The 23,313-nt window shown below is 36.4% G+C and overlaps 1 protein-coding gene and 1 long non-coding RNA gene across 10 annotated transcripts in view; both read right to left on the reverse strand.

The window, feature by feature from the left end:
• The window catches only part of LRMDA (leucine rich melanocyte differentiation associated), a 461,971-nt gene that overhangs the window by 408,302 nt on the left and 30,356 nt on the right, over window positions 1-23,313 (reverse strand). The gene's annotated exons all lie outside the window — the stretch shown is intronic.
• Window positions 447-23,142, reverse strand: LOC116491468. Of its 9 annotated transcripts, none has more exons than XR_004253492.1 (9): window positions 21,153-23,142; window positions 20,644-20,676; window positions 19,688-19,768; window positions 14,217-19,453; window positions 12,977-13,518; window positions 12,389-12,496; window positions 11,705-11,856; window positions 2,595-2,709; window positions 447-1,711 (listed from the first exon to the last, which is right to left on the reverse strand). It is a non-coding gene; the product is annotated as an uncharacterized LOC116491468 (long non-coding RNA). The 9 variants fall into 9 exon arrangements; XR_004253491.1 differs by having other exon boundaries at window positions 19,688-19,833; XR_004253490.1 differs by having other exon boundaries at window positions 14,217-15,125; window positions 15,214-19,453; window positions 19,688-19,833; window positions 20,644-23,142.

The following is a 23,313-nucleotide window of genomic DNA, read 5'->3' on the forward strand; positions in this document are numbered from 1 at the left end:
TGTTGCTGATGCCATCATCCAACACAATATTGTGACCAGTCTTATTCATGGCATTTGATAGAGGAAGTCATCTAAAGGCCAGTTTAACTAATTAAAGTCAGTTATGGAACAACCAACTTCCGTTGCAGATGAGGATGCTACGGTTCTTCAGCAAATGAAACTTACTGCCTCCAAATAAAGTTTGCAATGAAATATCGTTGGAGCCAGTAAATCAGAACCAATGCTATTCAGTAGCAGCTGGGTATGGCCTCCAGCCACATGGCAGAGATTACTCTTGCATAACAAAAACCCACATGAAGCAGCTATGTTTAAGAACTGAAGATAATTTTAGAACTTTCTTTTGTAGCTAACATCAATATTAAGACCCCTAAAGAATCATAAAACTGGGAAAAGTGGGGGTGGGGTGGAGGCAATAGAGGGAGAAGAATCTGAACCAATACTCCTTCAAGAATGATTCACTGTTTCTTTATTACAACACACCAGAAAAAAAAAACAATCTTCCTCGAAACAGATTTGCTTGGGTAATACATGATGTCATCATAAATCATATTTTACTCTTCTGTAAGTGTCAGCAGTTTTCTTGGACTTCTTTGAAGGTGGAAAAAAAAATGAAGAGCCAGAACCATCTTCCAGCTTTGGCAGAAAAGGGCCCTTTTGTTCCCAAGACATTTGTCTTCACATAATGCACCACCACCCTCCTGTAGGAGTCATGCAATGACAAAGCCTCACGAAGCATTTAAAAAAGCAAAGCAAATGACAATATAAAACTCCTCTACTATTTCCAAACATTAATTTCTTTAGCTGTCTTTTTATTTCATCTCTGCTGGAGTAAATACATTTGTTCGCATTTATAACAAAGATTAATCCAATCTATTTCAGAAAGACATCCAGACCATTGATTAGAAGGATGGCACTGTGTGACAGAAGTCATGAATTGTAAGTAAGCCATATATTAATAACACAGATGAGCATTCCCCCTTCTCTGTTTTTGTCCCTTTTTGGCTTTCATTAAATGAAAGGATGAAATGTTTTTTGTTTCTTCTTAGCCAACTAATTATTTGTTTACAAAGTATAAACTGGTATTTATTCTGATTAAAGTTTCCCACAGCAGTCTCTTTGATTAATGCATGGAAGACACTTTACAGACTATGATGGTTGATGAAGCATTTTTGAGAAGTAACAAGAAAATAGGACAGTGCCTTTAACATAAAGCTTAAGTTTAATTAACTTTGAGACTTTTATTACTGATAGGGCTTATCAATAGAGAAGCTATAATAAATATCACAGTATTTACTTTTCTGCTCCAGAGGAACATAAAATACACTTCACTTGTTTGCTTATGCAACATAAAAACTCCTGAGCCTTTTTATTTTAGAGTTCATGACTGTAGCATGCACTTCTTTTTTTTTTATATTAGACCTATCAGCTGTAACAAGGAGAGAACAGCAACATACTAATTTTCATCCCTCTCCACTCTTCACGTATGCATATACTTTTCCTCAACATGAATTCTACTGACATATCAAGTGGATAGCAGATGTACCACATACAAAGGATTTGCAATAAACTTGCATATTTGAGAAGAAGTCCCACAATGATGTATTGAAAGCAGTTAACTGTCCTATTTATTTAAAGAGAAGCCGAAGGTACATTTCAGTGCTGTAGAAACAGACAGTTGGCAGGTACCATGATATCAAGTGAGAGAAGACACCTGGAAACAGAGGAAACATTTCTGCAGTCACAAAGATTAGAACAATTTGCAGGAATAAAGAGGAAGCCAGCAAAACTGTCCCAAACTGGGTCATGCAAAGTGGCAGTCAGGCAGCACAGGAGTGATTTGAGAATGACTGAAAACAGAGCAATCAGAAAGGTTAGCAAAACAGAGCAGCAGAAGAGTTCCCTATATTTACAAGCCAACATACAATCATTACAAAAAAATCAAAATAGACAAACTAAATACCCACCCTGCACTCTTCCAAACTCTCAGCATTCTGGTAGGGACAAAGCCTTATAGAACTGATGGTTAGAACAGAACCATTTATCTGCAAGTCCCAAGCTATTAAAATAAATATACGTAACAGAGCAAAGCAAGTACTGCAAACTATTTAAACTTCAGTTTGTTCTTTTTTTATGACCACAGTTTTGATTTTGAAGGCTTCTCAGGCCTTAGATCTCATCGGTCAAACATCCAAAGAAAGATAAAAAACACACAGGGCTAATCTGAAAGGGATCTTCCATTGAGAAAAAGAACAATAAATACAGCCTAATACAAGCTTTATAAAATAAAGTTATGTAGAAATATTTTGTGACTTGTGATCAATGATGAGTTTTAGACTTGTACTAGACAAGATTAAATCAGAGTAAGAAACACTGCTGCTCACACCATGAAGCTGCTATTTACATCTTTTGCAATTATTAAATATCATGTACATCCATGCTTGGTTTGGAGGATTCCTAAGGAATCATAAGATACTTTCCACACCAAAAATAAATAAAATCCCTGAAAAAAAGGGTCACAGGAAATTTTTCCTGAAATTTGCCATTCAAGACAATTTTAACAATTCTGAAAGTGACAGTCAGTAGAATGTCCTTACCCATTTCTCCAGAAGAGCTATACTCAACTTTATTGAAATTTCATCTTCAAGATTAGTTTTCTCTTCCAGAAGGCACACTTCCAATACCCTTTTCAAATGTTCCTGTTATTCTGCCCTATATTTCAGAAATATGTAACATGCTCAGAATTTTTTGATAACTTCAGTTTAAAACACTTTTGAGATCCGTAAGGATAAAACAGTTAAAGGATGTCTGGGAGTATTATGCAGGAAGAAAAAAAAAAAAAAAAGAAAGCTAGCAATCACAGAAGATTACTAAGGAAAAACAGATTCCAAGATGATAAACTAAAACAAAGCAAAATTAGTATAAGCAATCTGGGGACTTGCTTTAAACAAGAAGGATATTTATTCCTCCAAAATTCCCTTGTCTAGGCAGCTATCAAGATTTGGACAATTATCTTATTTAAAGTATTCTAAACATATTTGAAGACTATTTTGTTTCTTACATTGCTTACACACAGATGCAAATGTAACATTAGAAGTTTGTAATGTTTTCACAAAAACAGTGAGCATTCAAACACTTCTGTACTACCAAACAAATGCCTTCAAAGGTTATTATCCCAACAGTTAGAAGGTAAGCTCAGAGTTGCAAACATCAGCAGACAGATTTAATGAGTATGTATGAGAATGTTGCGTAGGGAAGGAGTAAAAGAGTAAGAGATTGGAAGATACAAAACTATTTTGGAGCACTACAACAAAGTATCCCAATACTTGGAAAAAAATAAATAAAAAGAATTAAAAGGTCCCCCCTCAAAAACCTAAAATAATAGCAAAAAAAAAAAAAAAATTCACAGAGCAAGTAAAGCAGAACTCGGAGGAATTTGAGTCCAGAATTTAATCTTCACTAATTTAACAAGAGACAGTGCAAAACCATGGCTTCCACCTTAAGAATGACCCTATCATTCTACAGAATAATAATGGCTATAGGTAATTTGCTATTGAAATAGTTTTAAGAGTATCCAACTGACATAGATGCCTAAATCCCAAGGACTTTCAAGAAAAAAGGTAATGTTAAACAACAGAAGCAAAAATTAAAACACTGTTTACATACTGATTGCAAAGGGTGAAAAAAAAATGTCAATTACAGATATTAGAGCAGTATTGTATTTCATCAAGCAAATTTTTGTATTGTAACCTCAGACTTTTTTTTGTCCTTAGGTGAAATATTATCTGAAGAAAAAAAGAAACACTCAAACCAGTATAACTGAAGTTTTTATGGGTCGCATGGGATGCCTGCTGCCACGCACCAGATGTGTGTAGGAAAAAAAGTGGTCAACATATGATATTAAAAAACGGTGCAGTTTCAAATATTTTAAACATGATGTCAAGTGCATTCAACAGGTCTACAAATGCATTACATTAGCCTAAATTTAGTAGGTGATAATTGAAATCAGAGATCTAGTCGTTACCACTGACATGTTTCTAAATACTACCCAATAAATTTTTGTCTGTTTCAGATTCTGTATGACAGCTGGCAGTTGGGAGGGGGAAATCGCCGAGAGGGTATGCACACGCACATGTATCACATTTTTATATTTAAATTCTAGTATCCTCCCTTTCTAGAGTTAATGTAGCAGTGATAATACTGTCATACAAGCACATACTTCCACAGTCGAATTCTAAAAGCTGATTTTTTTCTGTAGGCTTTACCTGGCATTTTGCAGAAAGCACAAGGTATAGGACAGGATAGTATCCTATCACTCTACCATTGTATTTCCCACACATCAATTTTCACAATGAAGTTCATTCACTTATTTTATAGAATTGATATCTCTTCTTCCTAGTTATCTTCACTGAAAATATATTTCTTTCCTAACTAAAAAAGAAAATCTATCAACAATCTCAGTCTACATTGTTTTTGTTACTGTGCCTTTGTGTTTTTGGTTTTTATAATTATGTAACATTCAGTTAGGAGGGAACAAATATGAGTAAAAAACCAATCTGCCTGAAGGCAAAAAACATACCTCCATGTCTACAATGACTTTAAATCCTAAACTGCTCTTCAGTCTCAGATGGATCATCAACCTTGTTGATATACCTGCTATCAGGTAATATCAAGTGTAGCTATGTAGCACATGAAAATAAACTACTTCCAGGAGCACTACAGAAACAGTGGGTGGACAGGTGTCACCCATCCCTCCTGACGACACATGGGAGTGGTTTATGCAAGTTGGTATGAAGGGCTGAAAATGACACTTGCCTTCTACAGTTAACCAACAAGACTTCCTCACCTCTCAGTTGTGCCCTCTGTAAAATGGCGGGTGTTACCTTTCCAATTCTCAAAGGAAAATGAACATGAAAAAACATTGCTAAAAACCATGACTGAGAAGATATGCCTGGCATTTCACGTAATACCACCAACTGCATGGCTTTTGACTGGAAATTTAAGCATTTAGTTAGAACCAGCTAAGGCTGGAAACGGAAAAACAAGGCTTTCACTAATAAAAAGTTGTTCAATTAAGGCATGTAAGCCTTTGTATACAAACAACAAACGCTCCTTAAGTTTCATCAGTTGTAGTCCTTTAAAATGACCTCTAGCAACATAAATTCTAAAGGACTTGAAATAAACTTTTTTTTTAAAGTAGGTTTTTAAAGACACAAACCACCTTCCCTCTTATTTTTTTGAAAGGGATCTCCTTACAAAGCCACAATATTTCTATCCAACATGTTAAAATGAAAGGAAGCTTTATGCTAGTCATTCTTGGCTTTAGACACCAAAGACCCATAAAATTACTAGCACCCATGTACTGGGTCTGGCTGGAATGTTAACTTTCCCGGCAGCAGCCCATTCAGTGCCGTACTCTGTACTTGTAGCTGGAACAGCAGTGTTATCACACCAGTGTTGTGTCTACTGCTGAGCAGCAGTGGCACAGCATTGGGCCTTTCTCTAACCCTCCTAGGGGGTGGGCAAAAAAGTGAGGAGAGAAACATCACTAGGGCAGCTGACCTAAACCAATCAAAGGGATATTCCATACCATGTGGTGTCACACTCAGCAATAAAAGGTGGAAACAGGAAGAAGAGGGGGGGGTGGGCTCTCGTTGGGAAAACGTCGGTCCTCCTCTCGAACACCGGCTGCGTGCGTTGAGGCCTTGCTTCAAGGACGTGGTCAATCATCGCTCATTTGTGGGAAGTAGAGAGTAATTTCTTTCCTCTGCACTTCCATATAGCTTTCATTTATTTTGTTTGTTTGTTTTCCTCCCTTTTTCCCCTTTCCCTTTTATTTCCCCTTAGTTAAATTGTTTAGTTCATGGTAGTCTTTATTTAATTATTATTATTATTTCCCTTTAATTAAATTATCCTTATCTCAACCCGTGAGTTGTTCTTTGCTTTACTTCTCCCCCTCCTTATCTAAAGGAGGGGGAGTGAGAGAGCGGTTGTGGGGTTTAGCTGCCCAGCACGGTAAAACCACCACAACCCATTAGAACTATTTAATTTTATTTCAATTCTTGAGACCAGTAACAAAAACTGCAATCAACATTAACCACAGACTGCAGTAAAACAGCTTGGAGGCTCCTTGGAGATAAACACAGTTACCAAAGACAAACAAAATTAGAGAGCTCCACATTTGATGGTGGGGAGGGAAAAACATCAATTAGACGTTCTTTTCTACTGCTCAAATATTTGCTGGAAGCAAGTTCTTTTTTTTTTTTTTTTTAAAAAAAAAAGACAAATCCTACAATGTTATCCTATATCGCATAGGTATGAGAATTGAGAACTTCTACAATCTACCATATCAATGGCTCTAAAATGTAAAAACAAATCTAAAATTAGGACTTGTAACAAATTATTGTTTAGAAACATCCTGAAACTTGAACACATCCAATCTCATCACAGTTCAAGATTTAGCCCTGTGCTGGGTTCTGCTACAGTCCTCAGAAACCCAAGGTCATAAGGTCACTCAGAACCCCAAATTGCAGGTCATTTTGGAAGGAGTGGAGCATCTCATAGCACATATAGTGTATCGTTATTAAAGTTAACAGAGATTAACATTCATCTATCCTTCTTATAACTTTTGACCCAAAATAAAAAGGACAATGGTGGCCTTTTATGACATTTTTATTCTATTCCCCTTTCCACCTCCTCCATTAAAGCATTTTCCTCTTTTTCACTATCCAATATTAAAAAGTCATTTACTACAATAAAGGGATTCAGTGATTTGGGAGTAACTTTGGTATAGTTTACACCCTCTAGACACCCCAGAACTCTGTTAATAATTTTCCTCCTATTAATTGTCTCATCAACTCACAGCTGGCTATGCTTTTTATTTCATTATGTTATTCATCAATCTAAAATAGAAATATAACAGAAAAAGAAATTGGAAAGGAGCAATTTCAATGTTTCAAAACCGATGCAAATCAACGCCAGAGATGCTACACAGCATATTTTTATTGAGACAATTCTATACATGTCTGAAAAATGAACTTGTAATAAATAAACTCATATCCTGTGGAGGTATGTTTTTTCCTTCCATCTTACGAGCTAATTATGCCAACACAGCCTAACGTTTTCCTAAATGCCTTATAAACTGACCCAGTTACTCAGAAAGTATTATTTTTAAATTGATGTGATAGATGCAAACTGGAATGTTCGGATTTCAATTCTGGCACCAATTCCCGGATCCCCTTCCTAAGTAATTTAAGGACTTCCTCCCGATAGTTTTTCATATTCTTTTAACTGACATTTTATCTTTATACAGTATCTCAGCAGAATGAACATGCACTAAAACAATGACAGCCCTTCTTTGGCTGTCATCTCTCATTCTGGCAAAGACAGATGTCTTACACTGGCTTATGCCAATAATAGAGACGACAAAAAACAACAGAGACTACCTGCCTCTGATGTAAAGGCACCAATTCACATTTGTGACACTCATTTGTCAATTAACAGATTTCTTCCATTGTTGACACATGGGACTTAAAAGATGTGGGCTAGAATGTGATGAATTAAAAAAGACAGATGAGTAAGCTATGAGCTGCAAAGTAATACTATAATGTGCTTTAGATAGGAATATCAACTGACACCCCTGACAGGCCATACAAGGTTTTATTTCATTTTGCACTGTATCTAGGCTTCATACTTTGTCTTCTTTGTTCTCTTTTCATCAAGCTCCTAACATCTCATTCTGACAGCCAGAGACATTTAAGGCACTTTCGTTTCAAATGCAAGTTAGCGTACTTGATTTGTCATTAAAATGCAAAACGATTGCCATTGCAGGTAAATGTAGGTATGCTTAAAAGGTTGTATCTGCAAAGTAAAAGCTGAAAATGGTTTCTGGCTGCTTTGCTTAACTCTTTCACCTGCCTCAGAGTTTTTCTAAGGCAAGTATTACTGTTCTCTAATAGAAGTGTAGCAGCACCTGCAGTTTCATTCAGGGTGCATTTTAGTATATTTAAATAACATAAAAGCTTTAAGTTACAATGTCAAACGCAGAGAACTACTGTCAAATTTACACATTGGGCCTTAGTATGATTTACACAAGAATCTGAAAAGAGTCTATCACTCAAAGCCTTCTGGGGTCAAAGCTCTCTACTCTTATGCATTCTGTTAGCTAGACAGTGAGTAAAAAGCTTTTTTTTGTTGTTGTTTATTTTTAATAGACTAGTGGTTGGTTTAGCTGAAATCATCAGTGAGAAGATTTTAACATCAATTCACTGCTTCTGTTCAATGACCACTTAATGAGACATGAAGGCCTTAATATAAATAAAAAACACTGTAGCACAAAGCAGATTTAAAAACATCGCAGAAAAATATACCTGCACAGGATAGAAATGAGGAACACCTAGCTTTCTACATACATACAGCAATGTGAATTTACTACAACATGAATTAAGTTAGTTCCATTCAACTGGATATAACCAAACTTCAAGGATCTCACTTATGTTCAGCAAACGTCTGAACAGAGTAAGTTCAGGTATTGTTTGGTTTTAGGAACTTACAGATGAACCCTTAACGTAAGTCCATACCTACATATCTTTTTTGTTGCAGACTATCTTGTGCGTTTTTACTAGTTAAAAAAAAAAAAAAAAAAAGGCTGGGAATAGACTATAAGAATTTTCATTCAAGAATGAGTCTTGTGTGGAAATCTGCAGTCAAGAAATCATTTAGGAATTCTGATTTAAATTATGACTTCATAGTACATGTACACTAAACAAGAGATATAGAACCCAGGACTCTCGATGCTTCTGTGTATACAGCAAAGCTTACTGACCAGTTCTGACACTACTCTGGCCACTAGTAACATGCATCTAGTACAACATAGGAATTATTTATTCGTTCCAAGTTAAATAATAATAAGCTATGTTGTAAATACAAGTACCAACTTGATCACTACCAGCTATCCTGAAGGGTTTGTAGTTCTACTCTTTCCTCCCACAGTTTTAATTGCTTCCATTGCACGCCTGTCTACACAGAAAGGGCACAATGAAAATAAAGTGCAGAATGACCAGCAGGGCTAGGGAGGTGATTGTCCCCCTGTACTCGGCTCTGGTGAGGCCGCACCTCGAGTACTGTGTTCAGTTTTGGGCCCCTCGCTACAAGAAGGACATCGAGGTGCTTGAGCGGGTGCAGAGAAGGGCGACGAAGCTGGTGAGGGGCCTGGAGAACAAGTCCTACGAGGAGCGGCTGAGGGAGCTGGGCTTGTTCAGCCTGGAGAAGAGGAGGCTCAGGGGCGACCTTATCGCTCTTTACAGATACCTTAAAGGAGGCTGTAGCGAGGTGGGGGTTGGCCTGTTCTCCCACGTGCCTGGTGACAGGACAAGGGGGAATGGGCTAAAGTTGTGCCAGGGGAGTTTTAGGCTGGATGTTAGGAAGAACTTCTTTACCGAAAGGGTTGTTAGACACTGGAACAGGCTGCCCAGGGAAGTGGTGGAGTCACCATCCCTGGAAGTCTTTAGAAGACGTTTAGATGTAGAGCTTAGGGATATGGTTTAGTGGGGACTGCTAGCGTTAGGTCAGAGGTTGGACTCAATGATCTTGAGGTCTCTTCCAACCTAGAAATTTTGTGATTCTGTGTAATGGTACCTTAAAGCTGACTTCACCCTTTTACTTTGGCTTTAAACACTAGGGGTAGACTAACCAAGATCATTGTCTGCTGTACTATAACACACAAATACCCGTTACATTTAGTTCAATACAGGCACATACCTGCTCTGCTTTCATTTACTGATTAGTAGAAAGTGCGACAAATGACGGCCAAAAAGAATCCAGACTAATGCATTAGTCCCCAGTTTAACTTCTGAAACTTCTTTTCTTTTGGTCAGTCAAGTGCAGGTGAAGCTCTTGTTTCAAAATACCTGTGGTTCCAGTGACCAGAGTTTGTGCACCTGGTAGAACTGGAACTAATGCTACACAGGAACAGCTCAGCTTGTTAATGCCTAATCACAATTATGAGCAAAATCGTGAACAAAATAGAGTATTTCAAGGGAAGAAGGAACATCTTGTCGTACTGCACCCAAATCTCCCAGATGACAGTAAAATACAGCACCTTCAGCAGCCTTTTCCTGATAAAAGGAGCTGAAGAAGAGAGGGAGAAATGAAGGAAAAGCTGGAGGAAAAGAAGTAAACTGGACAGAGACACAGTCTCTCAGTTGGGTAGTTCCCATTTCTTAGAAAACATACTATTTGAACATGTTTTTTCCTAAAGCCATTCCAACTTAATCACCTTCACACATGACTGTTTCTGTGCTATTCCATAGTACTTCGCTGTAAAAGATAGAGAGTGTATTAAATGCAAGTTAATAGGTAGAGAAAGAAAGCGTTCAGATCCTTGAGCAGCTGTAATTTTACCATCCAGACACTGGACTGTCAAATAATCTTAATGTAATTGTATTGGAACCAGAGTTTTCTGAATATTCATTATACTGTTAATCCCTGGCACTTCCAGAATAACTCTCCCCTCATCCTTTAAGTGCTTTAAAATAATCAGTACATTTTATTACTTATGTAACTAGGTCAAGTTTTCATCCTTTCTCTCCAGCAAAAAGGTCTTGAAAGTCCTGGGAGCCTAAAGCACAGCATCTTCATCCAGTGCTGCTGCGGCCACATGGCCTTGCAGTGTCATGATACCGCAGCAGGTCTTGGATCCTTTACATGTAAATGGTTTGAGGACAACTTTTATATATGATCGCCATGTGCTTTAAGAGATGCATTTCTGATTAGTATAAAATACCTAGCATTTAGCATATGACCAAGAATAAACGAACAAAAACTTCAGAACACTGTCGCCAAAGTAAAATTTCACCCCTCTAGCCATATCTTGGTCATAAAAATCTGCTCTGTTGCTCTAAGTAGGTCACTGGATGCTTCCAAACAACTAAAAATGTACTGGTCTTGAAATCTTGCAAAAAGGAAAAAATACTAACGATGAGTAAATATCTAAACTACTAACTAAAGAAGTAGTTTAAGTGACCACAAGTACGTGCTTCCCTTACAAAGAATACACATGCCTACTTTCATCTTCAAATCAATGGTTAGAAAATTTGCTTGAAGAAATTATTAAATGTAGGTAACATGTAGCTTTTCTGTAAAATTCATAAAATGAGTTCCTTGTTGGCACGTCTGATCACAGATTAATATTCTAAGGGAAAGGCACCTCACATTTCTGAAAGTAATTTAAAAACACTAAGCACTGAAGTCTTTTCATAGGATGTATTCACAAGGAACTAACAGCACCCATTAGCCCAACAGCCAAATGGCAAAAGCAGAGTTGGCTTATAAAATATGAACTTTATTTTTAATATCATTAAGTACATTTTAACTAAACATAATCCACATCTTTTAACATTCAGCAAAGCAAGCATTAAAAACTAGTGCTTAATGCAAGTTCAGAAATTAAGGACTGAGCATTCACACTCTAAATTGTTGCATCAGTCCAATAACTACATTATATAAAAATGAACAACCTGACAGAACTGAGCACATAAGCTTCATATTGATAAAAAGCCACCCTTTTATAATCCCTTTATTAGTTTTACCTCCCTCCCACCCCAAAAAAAAAAAAAAAAATAGTTTGGAGTTGACTAGTAATAAGACAAATATTCTCATTCTAGTCTTCAGTATAACAATATTGACAGACCAAGAGCCTGACTCTTACCAAGTCCAAATACTGTGAGTTTGCACCTATGCCAAACAGTCCATCCTATGAGATATGCATCAGTCACCACTGGAGTAAAAACACCATGCTGATGTAGCTTTCCTCCTATCGGCCTCAGTAAGAGCTGATGCCAAGACCAATATTGAATACTTCTGAAAGTTTATGGAGAAGGGAGAGGAGAAAGGAGGAGGGAGTTTAAAAATAACAAAACACCACAAGAACATAGGCAGTTTTGGATAAAGAAATCACAGGAGAAATAGATATTTGTAATTTCTTGAGTCACTTAAGTACTTTTCACTGAGATTGCTTCCATTTTATTCTAATTCTCTCCAGTCAGTTTTCTCTCCCATCACCCACTTTTGATGTTTCGCATCTTTTTCTGTTAGCAAACTTAAATACATTTTTTCTATGTTAAGTATAAAAATGTTATCGCTGACAAAGCCTTATTCCAAGCACTAAATCTAAGTAGATCAAATACTAATTATCACCCCCCGTTTTTTATGTATTAAAGATAAAACATAATATACATGCATTATATATAAAGGCATTGTAAAGATGTTATATAGAAGACCCTGTTTTGCATGTGTGCTTATGTGTATATAATGCCAGTAAACTACTTCTGATGACAGCATCCCCCACACGCTATGCTTTCAATGGAAAAAAAATGGAGGTGTGCACACCTACCAGTACAGTTTATATACCAGCTGCACAAGAGAAAACACTGGAGACTTCAGCACTTGAAGAGGATCTATTCCACAGTGCAGTCCAATGATCAAGGCATTATCAACTCCCCTGAGTTTTGGATAGGTTATAAATTATTATCCAACATTAGATATTTTGTATCTCTGATTTATGTTCTTTTAAATATGATCTCTATATTCTTTCAACAAAGCAAACATGAGCAATGAGTTGTTTAAAAAGGAACACGCTAATGACCATATTATGAAGCATATTCACAGCTTCCATTTATGGACTCAATGGACAAATTAAGATAAAAATGGAGAACAAATTGTAAAGAAAGAAAATGACAGTCAACAGATCTTCCAACTCTCCAGTAAGCAACTCACTGATCATGAAGTAAGCATGATCAAGGAGAACGACAATAAAAAAACAACAAATAAATAAATAATAAAAATCACAAAACTTCACATGACTGCCAGCTTCAGTTCATAGTAAAAGCCTGGAACTGAGCTCTAACACTGCATTAACTATGACCTTAAAGACAGTATAATTATTGTTTAACATGTCTAGTTTGACATGCTTGCTCCTTACCCTGAGTAAAATGCATGGCCCTTTTGCACTTCTATGATACTCATTCTTCACATTTCCACCAGCTAAGGGTTTGCGGTTGTCTTTTTAAACTGAAAAATCAACTCCAAGATAACTTATGTAAAGATGATTCATGTAAAATTAAAGACCTCAAAAATGGCAAAAACCACACAAGACAACATACAGCAAACAAGCAATACATGAACAGAAACATCAGACAGATTTTTTGTGCCAAGTGCCAACCAACTACTTGTAACATTATCACTCAGCAGGCTTCTTGAATACTGGGGGACAGAGGCCTTTCTAACTAAGTAATGGTTAGCAAAACCAATTAAGTTCTTCATATCTGCAGTTAGACACTGGGAATCTCATGTATTGCATCAAAGACAACAGATGATACCTTTCAACAAAACAGAGAGGAAGAGACAGAGACAATAGCTTCAGAGTTAATGCAGGTTCTTCCTTTCAGTCAAGCTCCTTGTCCTCAGATAAGTTATTTCTGCAGTCCTTGGCTCTCGTTTCACAACAGCAGTCATGAGGAAATACTGTTTTAGAGTAAGAGAGATTAGGAAAGTCAGAAAATAAGAACGCTCCACCTGATTATTTCACCTGTAACATGCTCTTTATATGCCCTTTTCTGTAACTCCCAATACTGTGTAAAAGAAGAGTAGTTCCCAGTCTCAAAATCCACATAACCAGAAATTATGCAGGGGGAAGTCACCAAACCATTACTTGCACTCTTCCTACAAACATTATTTGAAAACTAAAACAAGTGCATCAAGTTATTTCTCCTCCAAATGCCAATATTTTTCCATATATTACAGTAGTTTTCCATTGACTAATTAACTGATTTTCTCAGTCCAATACCAGATTCCTGCCATTCAGAGAGAAATTTAAAAAATAAATATATAAATAAATAAAACTTTTTTGTTTAAGATTGGTTACAGTTCTCACAACAGGAGATGAAATGACTGTTCCAGTGAATTAAGCCCTCCAGGTTTCCAAACAGTAAGCACAAAACACACGGATTTAGCCTCCAACGTCATTCCAAAAACCCACTTCAATTTCATGACCAAGAGAAAGCAGTTCACTCCCCACTCATTCAAAGGAAGTTATATAATATCAACATCAGTTCACCGTGAATGATGTATTACAGTCAAAAAGCTTTGTGAACAACTTTGAGTCAATGGATACCTAATATGACACCCCATCTTAGTTCAAGTACAAGGACTTCATTACTCACCTTTATCAAGTAGATTCAGATATATCAGATTTCATCTTTTCTCATGATTGCAAGAGCCCCATGGAGACGGATGTCACCAAGAAAACAAATTTCAACACCCACCACATTAGCATTCACTAGCTACATTTAAAGATCTAACAGTTCAAGCTCACTTTATTTTACTTAACATCAAATTCTGCAGTATGTTTAACGTTTTTACCAGATTTAAACGCTCCAGTAATCCCTCCCAAGAATTCTCTACTACACAATATGAACACACACGGACACCCCCCAAAGGTTCAAGTAACAAGCTTTTGCCCAATTCTGCCATGTGATATATTCTCAGGACAACTCTTTCCACAATGTTAAGCCTTCTTGAGAAAAGCAGAACAGAATACAATCTTATGTTCTGATCTGTCAGATATAGTAAATCAATGGATAATGGCCAGCACTGGGGGTCAGAGGTATATATACTACAGTGTTTTCACAGTCTGTTAGTGACTATGTGGCCATAAAAAGTCAAGCAAGGATCAATGGACAGAAAGAGAGGCTGTTGGGACTACAGAAGAGAAAAACCACCAGTACAAAATTGAAATAAAACAATTTATAATCTAAGTTTTGCCTCTACATATCAGCAAGTCTGGAAAACTAACTTATCCATCAAAACAAAACAAAAACCCTTACATCCTATGCACAGTGTATGAAAATCAAACTCAGGTATTTAAATGCATACCATAAGCCACGAACTTGATATTTTTAAAACTGGTTCATTCACTCATCCCCTTCATAACAACAAAAAAACAAGGACAACAGAAAAGACAGCAGGAAAATACACGAGCCACAAAAACATATACAGGAAATATTCTGAAATGGCAAATGTTCCATACTTACATTTAAAGCTGACAAAGTAACAGAACACAGGCACGGCTACTGCATGAGAGACAAAGTAAATCTTAATAGTATTTTTTTTATTATTCAAAGTTTTCAAATGCTAAAAAAAGTTTTCCTTATACATTACCCAGATCACATCTGGTTCCTGTTGAAATGTTACTTTTCAAAAGGGAAGGCATGGCGTGAGGGTAAAGGAGAGGAAGAGAGAGTAAGGAGTGCATTTAGCTTTAATTATTATAGTTTGATCAGCTACCCAAAACAGAAATACTATTTGAAATGTAAAATATTTTTTTTACTGGTAATACTCTCCCTACATTTTTGCACCTATAAAACTTTATCTTATACAACTCCTAAGGTTTTACTCATATATAAACACATCATCACATTTGTCTCAGTTTGTCCAGTAGGATACAACTATTTAATAATTATTTTAATAAAAATATAATTATGCATAATGTAGTCCATACCGATTAATAAACATGTAAGACTTCATCTGAAAGACTAAGTCTATAAATTTTAAATAATTTAAATGACTCCTTGTTTATAAATATTCCATTTAGCAAATTGATTTTCAAATGGATTGATTCTAAAGAGTGCTGATGTACATTCATTTTCTGACATTCCTAACATTTCAATATTACTCAAAATATAGAGCATCATGTGCTTTACAGTAGGACACCCCTAACAGGCAAACTTTAAGCATCCACCTCTTGAACTACAAACCTACTCATTACCTCAGTAGCAAAACATCAAGAAATCATATATTTCAGATTGCTTAGCTGCAGCAAATGCTCTCTCTTCATTGACGTGTCTAGATACAATTCCATTTACCTTGAAACAATAAACTAGACCGAGTACAGAACTCATGTTTGTAAACCACACCCTGTTTCCTTGCATGAAGAAAAAAATCCCAGTTTAAAAAAAAAATGCAAAATCTTCAGTACTTAAACATATTAATTCTCTTTTCTTATAGTAAAATGTAGTCATGCTTGAAAAAAAAAGAAAAAAAAGGAGAGTGAAACAGATTAACAGCATAGCTCCAATACTCTTATTTCAGACAACATACTATAAATCATCTTGAAACAAAACAGGCAATTATAATGTGCACAAACATTATGATACTATGCATCTATACTGGTCCGATGGTTCTGAATTATTGAAACTGATGGCTGAACAAGAGCATATTGTTTCAACACACTTGGATTACTTGAACAATTTCAATTCTTTCTTTAGCTATCCAGTGCTGTGTAGACCTCTCTAATGTCAATAAGTAAATAAATAAACAAAAAGATATTGATGTCTTTTAGATAATTCAAACCACATTTAAGCAGATTAAAATACATGGCAAAAATTTCCGTAGCAATGTATTTTTCTTGTGAAGAAAAATAGCCTTTTTTCCCTCAATACTCTAAGAATTATCTAAAATTAAAGCAAGTACATACATTTTCCTTCAGAGCATTCAGTGAGAACAGAACAGCAGCTCCTTTTTTCCTTCTAACGACTACCCCATATTTCAATCCTCTTCACCTCAGTATAAAAGAAACTGAAGTGAGAGCCATAAGACAGAATCATTTCAAAACACAATCAGCTATTTGTAAACAATACACTTTCTCCTTGCAGAAAATCCACAACTGCTAGTTGCAAGAAGAAGCAGCAAGTAAGGTAAATCAATTAGCTTGCTAATTTCTCACCCTCATTTATTTAGCTCTGCACTGTATTTGTCGTAATTGACTATAATTATGTTAATTACTAACTCCAGCATAATTACTATATTTATTGTCATTGAGCACACTATGTACCCAAAGCAAAGCTGGCATTTGTCGGGCATCAAAAAAATAAATAAATAAAACCACACCAATGTCAGGAGGGGTTGCTCTGAAAACTGGCTGATATACCTTCAACAAATGAAAGGGCAAAAGAGATTTCATGCAATGCTAGTTTGAAAGCGTTGGTTCATTAAGGATATTAATTTTCTGATAACTACACATTTAAGCATGACACACTGGAGCAGTATCTACAGGATTTAGCAATTATTAATGCGTGACAGTTTCAAATGCTAAGTGAATCAATTAAACAGCAGCATTCACAATTTGAGAAGAGATAACTGCTTCATAACTGCCTAAGACTACAATTTTCACATGACAAAAAAGGGCCATTCAGGCTCCTTCAAAACCTGACAGGTCAAGAAAGAAGTTTGAAACAAAAGCACCTTATAACCATCATCTCTCCTCTTTACTTGTCAGATCAACTTTGCTAGTGTCTCCGCTGAAATGGCATCACCATGCCAGCTGCCACAAGGTGATTTTTCATGTCTTGTCAAAGAAATCTTTTATTCTATTTGCTCTGCATTAACATGTTACATTTATTGATCAAGCCCTTTCTGCAGCCACAGCAGGGCACTGTGCTCTTATGCCTAAGGGGGCTTTGATGTCCTGGTGACATTCTAGACCGAATAATGCACATACTAAATGGATTTAATGCAGAAATGTGTTTGTGCATGACAGCTACATTAATAACAGCCCCTCACACTGATAAATATGCAATTGCTACGATTAAGAGTTACCCAATTATGGTGAAAATATTTTTCTACCTTATAAATAAAACCATCAAAAAGTTTTAACAATAGTGCATTTTCTTCAACATTTTAAAATGCTATAAAGATCAGTCTAAAGGCTTTTAAAAATATGTCATGCTTTGTTTTGAATTCTGGCTTTTATTTCCATCTCCCTTTTGTTGTTCATCTTCCTGTTCTGTGTGCCTTACTGCTGTACAGACTGGGAAGGTAGCAAGAAAAAAAAAGCCTCTTTCGCATACTCAACTCAGCAAGGAAAATACACCCTGCAAAACTGAAGCCCAGTTTCAGGCTGCCACTTGCCTGCTTCCCCAGGCAAGAAAACAGTAGACAGAAGATAGAAATAAACAATCTCTAGTCCACAGAGAGGATACTACAAAGCCTCACCCTCACAGAAGTCGTGGAGGAACATTCCAGACTAGGATTAAAGTTCAAGGGGATGTTTTCATACATAGACCCTCTTAATCGGACGGTGGAAAATATGCACAAGCACACACTGTGCAAATTATTCATGCTCCTAGCAGAAATAATCTGCACCCCAGAGAGAGGGAAGAGATATCTGTATCTCCCTGAGCACAATTATTGGATTAATCCTCCCTCATTGGCCAAGATAAAAGATTCACTCTCCCTTCCGTCTCACAGTTTAGAGCCCGAAGAAATCTCTGTAAGAAAAAGAAAAATAGTCCACGTTTAAAAACACAAAAATAGAAGTGGACTTCTCAGTGAACGAAACAGTAGATGTTATTTATAAAGCATGGCACCTATTTTTGCAATAACACTGACATCTGTTATTCAGGCACTGGAGTGCACTTAGCCTTTAATGTGAAGGGAGATATTTAGCACAAAGAAAGTTATCTAGAACAAATAAAAGAACCTTTGAATAACTTCTTCCTCTTGCCACAAAATAGCAATTTGTGTCTAGCAAAAGTATCTTTGTATTTTACCCAAGCCTCTACATCCTAACTATGTTACATCCTTGCTTACGTGCTTATTCCTTTCTTTCCTTCACCAATAATTATTATTTACCTTTTTCCAATGAAATCTTTAACTTCTAGTGATCAACAATAGTTTTCCATTCACCCTTGAAATCCTTTTCAGCAAAGCTTCCCAGCAACACTAACACTGGTACATCAGTGACTTTTCCTTCCTGTACTCCATTCTTTCATTAGATAACGAACTGGGAACTGGGGAATAGCTTTCCACGTATTAAAGAAAAAAAAAAAAAAGTGGCCTTTACAGTACTCTATTACCAGTGAATATACTATCATATACAGTTACTATGAAAGACTCAGAACTCGGTTTTCAAAACATCTCTGCTGCTGAAACATGCCTTATTTACAATACATAGTACAAATAGTTCATTTCTGAAATAGCTGAAAATCACTATCAATATCAACCAAAACAGCTGCTCTAACTCTGGCCATTTTACTACAATCACACCAGTAGGGTTGCAGAATGAGATCACAGTTTAGGTCAGAATGGGCATCTACAGCTCATTTAGTCCAATCCCCTGCTCAAAGGAGGGCAACTTCAAAGTTAGATCAGGTTGCTTGGGGCTTTGTCCAGTTGCACTTGGAATATCACCCAGGGAGGAGGGATCCACAGCCTCTCTGTGCACCTCTTCCACTCAACTTTTCTCATTGTGAAGTTTTTCCTTATATGTAGTTGGAAATTCCCTGTGACGACTGCCTCTCATCCTTTTGCTGTACACCTCTGACAAGAGCTTGGCTCCATCTTCTTCACGACCCCCCATTAGTCCAAACACAGAAGACATTATAAACTGTTTAAACAAAATCTGCAAAGAAAACAGCATAAGAAGAAATAATTCACAAGTGGATAGCAGTGGTCTGGAGTTGAAGGATTTCAGTCCACCAGAGGCGTGAACAGGCTACAGAATACAGTGGTACCACATCTTGCTGATTACTACTACCATGCTTTGAAATGCACACCATTTTTCGTGCTTCATACACAACTGTCACTCCTCCTTTTTCCCCACCCTCCCCATAGAAAGTTCCCTTTTGCAATTCACCTCTCCTATCCTTCCTTTCCCTTCTGGTCAGAAGAGGAGATGAGTAACCATTGTTGAGACGTAATGGTCACTTGGCTTGGGCTGCCAGAAGTGAGAGAGAGATGAATCCATGTATCAGCCAGGGTAATCAAGAGCCAAGACCAATTCTTAGAAAAAGGCAAACAAGGAAGACAAGAATTCTTTTAAAGAGCAACTATTTGTGAGTATTTAATCAAGTGTCATTAACCTTACCACATCTGGTACAAAGAAAATTTAGTGTCTACATAGGCCCTAATTTGTATTTAATAAAGAAGAGGAAAGAACCTGGACAGAACTCTAAGGTCAGAAAAAAATGGCGAATAATATATTTTTCTCCATATACATTTGCCAATACAAAAGCACCAACCCTATCCCCCTACAATTTAGTTCTCCATTTTTGTGCACGTTTATGTGTTTATGTAACACACAGAATGAGAAATGGCAGAAATCTGAGAAGAAAACCACCACACATGAAAACACTGAATCCAGATAATTACTCTTCATTGCAGAAAAAAAGAGACAGAAGTGCCATCACAAACAATAAAAAAATTACATGATATCCTTAACTTCTAAAAAATCATTCTCTAAATATGTATCAGCTCAACAAGCGAAAAAAAAAAAAAAAAAAAAAAAAAAGAGGCGGGGGTGGGTGGTGGTGGTAAACAAGCAACTCCATGCTTTGTTCATAACAGCAGGTTAGTATGTTCCAGAAATACAAAACAGCATCTATTGAATGAATATCTATGTTATTAAGTGACAAATTTAGCACAAGTTGTTTGAGTGTAAAACAAGTCATAAAGCATAGCACATTTGACTAATTCCTTCCTACTTCCCTATACAGTATTAGCCAATCTTCCTACGCGTTTTCCAGTACACCTGGACAAGCCTCTGAAAACACACATTTTTTGTCAAAAGCCATAAATGGCAAAATAACTTACCTGGCTCTATCCTGACTTCTGCAATCAAGTTACCTGCATTATCACAGTATAAAAAGCACTGTAAGTCATTAAATTGATTGTTTAATCAAGTATAATATTATAAATTACATTCATCATATCGGTTACATAAGAAAGTTTTGTGACACCTGTACCATGCACTAGAAAGTAGTATTTCTGACAAGAGTCTTAAGTGCACAAGCATGCATGTGCACACAGTAAAGACTGTAAATCGACAACTGCACAGGACTTCTGGACTTGAACAGAGAGTGCTGCCTTGCAAGAAGCGTCTGCTGCCAACTGATCAAAAAGCCGAACACGTTACTACAATGGATCTCTCTTTCTCTGTACACACCACCACCTATGACAGCAATGTTAAGTAACATGACTACAAATACTGGTGCCCACAAAATAAAGTGTCCCATACTTATAATACTTATGCTACAAGATATATTGTCTGGTACAAGAGGATAATTCCTTCCCAAAATACACTCAGGAGTAGCCATACTTACAGAGGGTAGGAGAAACCCTATATAAAAACAACACAGAAAAGTTTGGTAAGTACTTACATCCTGACACTGAGGTAACTAGTAAGCATGTTAGCATCTCTCTGACTCAGATATTAGTTTTCAGATTAATGACCACTAAAATAGCCTTTTTCTTTCAAAAACACACACACATGCTTAGATCTAATATGAATCATTATAGTGAAAACTGACATCTTTACTACAAAGAACTTTTTCCCTCCCCTTCAAACAAGCTCAGATTAATTTGCATTTCCAAGAAGAGTGCAGCAGAATCATGAATGTAATCTGGTACCTGCACAAAACAGACAACCTGTAAACCTCCTCATTTGCTGGCTAGACTTAACAGCCCAAGTTCAGGGAATGTTGAGCTGACAGTTTTGCAGGAGGCACTCCTCAGAAACATGTACGATCAGCAACAGCTTCAAGAGACACGTGCATCCTGTTAATCAACACTTCAAAACCAGCACTGTATGTTCCTCTTTTTGTTAAAGGGGTATTCAAGTTTAAAAAAAATAGTATCAAACACATATGAAAAGCTTACAGAATACCACTGACTTCAGCCGGAGTTGAAGATAGTCTTACAGGTCTGACCCAACTTCACTTACATCCAGTGGAGTTCATTTAAAATACCTTAGTCATGAAATAAAATACTATCACAAGTGTCTCAAGTAACAAATCCACTTCCTGTCTTCTTTCTAGCCTCTAAGCACTATGTCCAAATACAACAGCTGATATGCTTATTTCTAGAACTTAAACTTCCCCCCTAATAAATCCTAGCAAACGGAGGATTCACAGCCACTACCATATGACATAGTACAGCAATCCAAAGGCAGCCATCAAAAGTTCCTACACATTATGTGTATACTCAAAGGATGACTAGCTAAATTCCTTACTATTAGCATATTGTATTAATGCCAGCAAAGCACAAAATTATTTTCATATGTGGTAGGAGTGATGATCATCTGTCTTCTTCAATCAACTTAAGCCTTTGACGACAGAAATTTGTTGTAGAAAGTCAAACTCCTTTTTAAGAGTTAGGATTAAGAAAACATTAATACCCATGTAACATTAATATGAACTTCTCTAAAATAAGCTTTAAAAAAAGAAAAAGCCTCCCTTCCCCAAACCTTTTTTTTTTTTTTTCTTTCCAAGGGATAGTACCTCCAGAAAGGAAAGAGTAGTCTTGTTGACATGTTAAATCTTAATATACATGCAGAACTTGAATTATCTTTGTAATAAAAAGAAAAAAATGTCGATTCCAGCTCCCCTCTTCCCCAAAATTCTCTCATTTAATCACAATTTCCATAGGTACACAGTCATCAGCCAGACATAAGATAAATTTAAGATAATGGCAATCCACAGATTAAGTGCCTCTTTTGCTCTGCTACCTCCTGCGTACAGGAATCAGTCTTTCAGAGTTTACGGTTGCTCAACATAACATTTATTCGTGTTACGCAAGATAAAAACCAGTGACTGTTCTCCCTAGGAGAACCAGACACTAGCATATTACTTTTATGTGACTCATTCTTCACTAGTAGACTCTGGGCTTACCCTCAATGAAATAAAAGGAATAAGTTAAGAATCCTCTGCTCTAATGCTAAGAAAGCTACACTTTTTCTAAAATATATTACTACACGCCACTCCTTTCTCCCTTAGTTACCTACAGAGTTCCAAATCTGAAAGGCACACTGCTGAACCTCACCAGGCTTCTCACACAATGATTAAATGAAAATGGATACTGCTTAGAATTTTTGTAATGACTAATGGGAATAGTATAGAATTCAAAATCAATCCATATGTTAAAATAATTTAGAATTTATTTATAAACTCTAACTGCACTTAGCTGTAGCACTTAACTATACAGCTGCACAAAATAAAATCATATAATAAAAACACATCATCTGGGAAAAGAGTATTACAAACCATTTACAGTAATAACCAGAGATCTACAAATAAAAAAAGGAAATAAGCACACGCTTACTTGTTTTTTGTTTTAGGAAAATTCATGTTTGATCCCATTCTTCACTTCTTCAGGTAATGTTGTTTATCTTCCATTTTGAGCAGAGAACTAACTGTAAGCTCCGCACTGGCATCATTTGCATTAACATCAGAAATTTACACTCACCTGGTTGCTTGTGTTCCAAAA

Source organism: Aythya fuligula, chromosome 7, assembly GCF_009819795.1.
Source record: "Aythya fuligula isolate bAytFul2 chromosome 7, bAytFul2.pri, whole genome shotgun sequence".
In the NCBI taxonomy this organism is placed as follows: Eukaryota; Metazoa; Chordata; class Aves; order Anseriformes; family Anatidae; genus Aythya; species Aythya fuligula.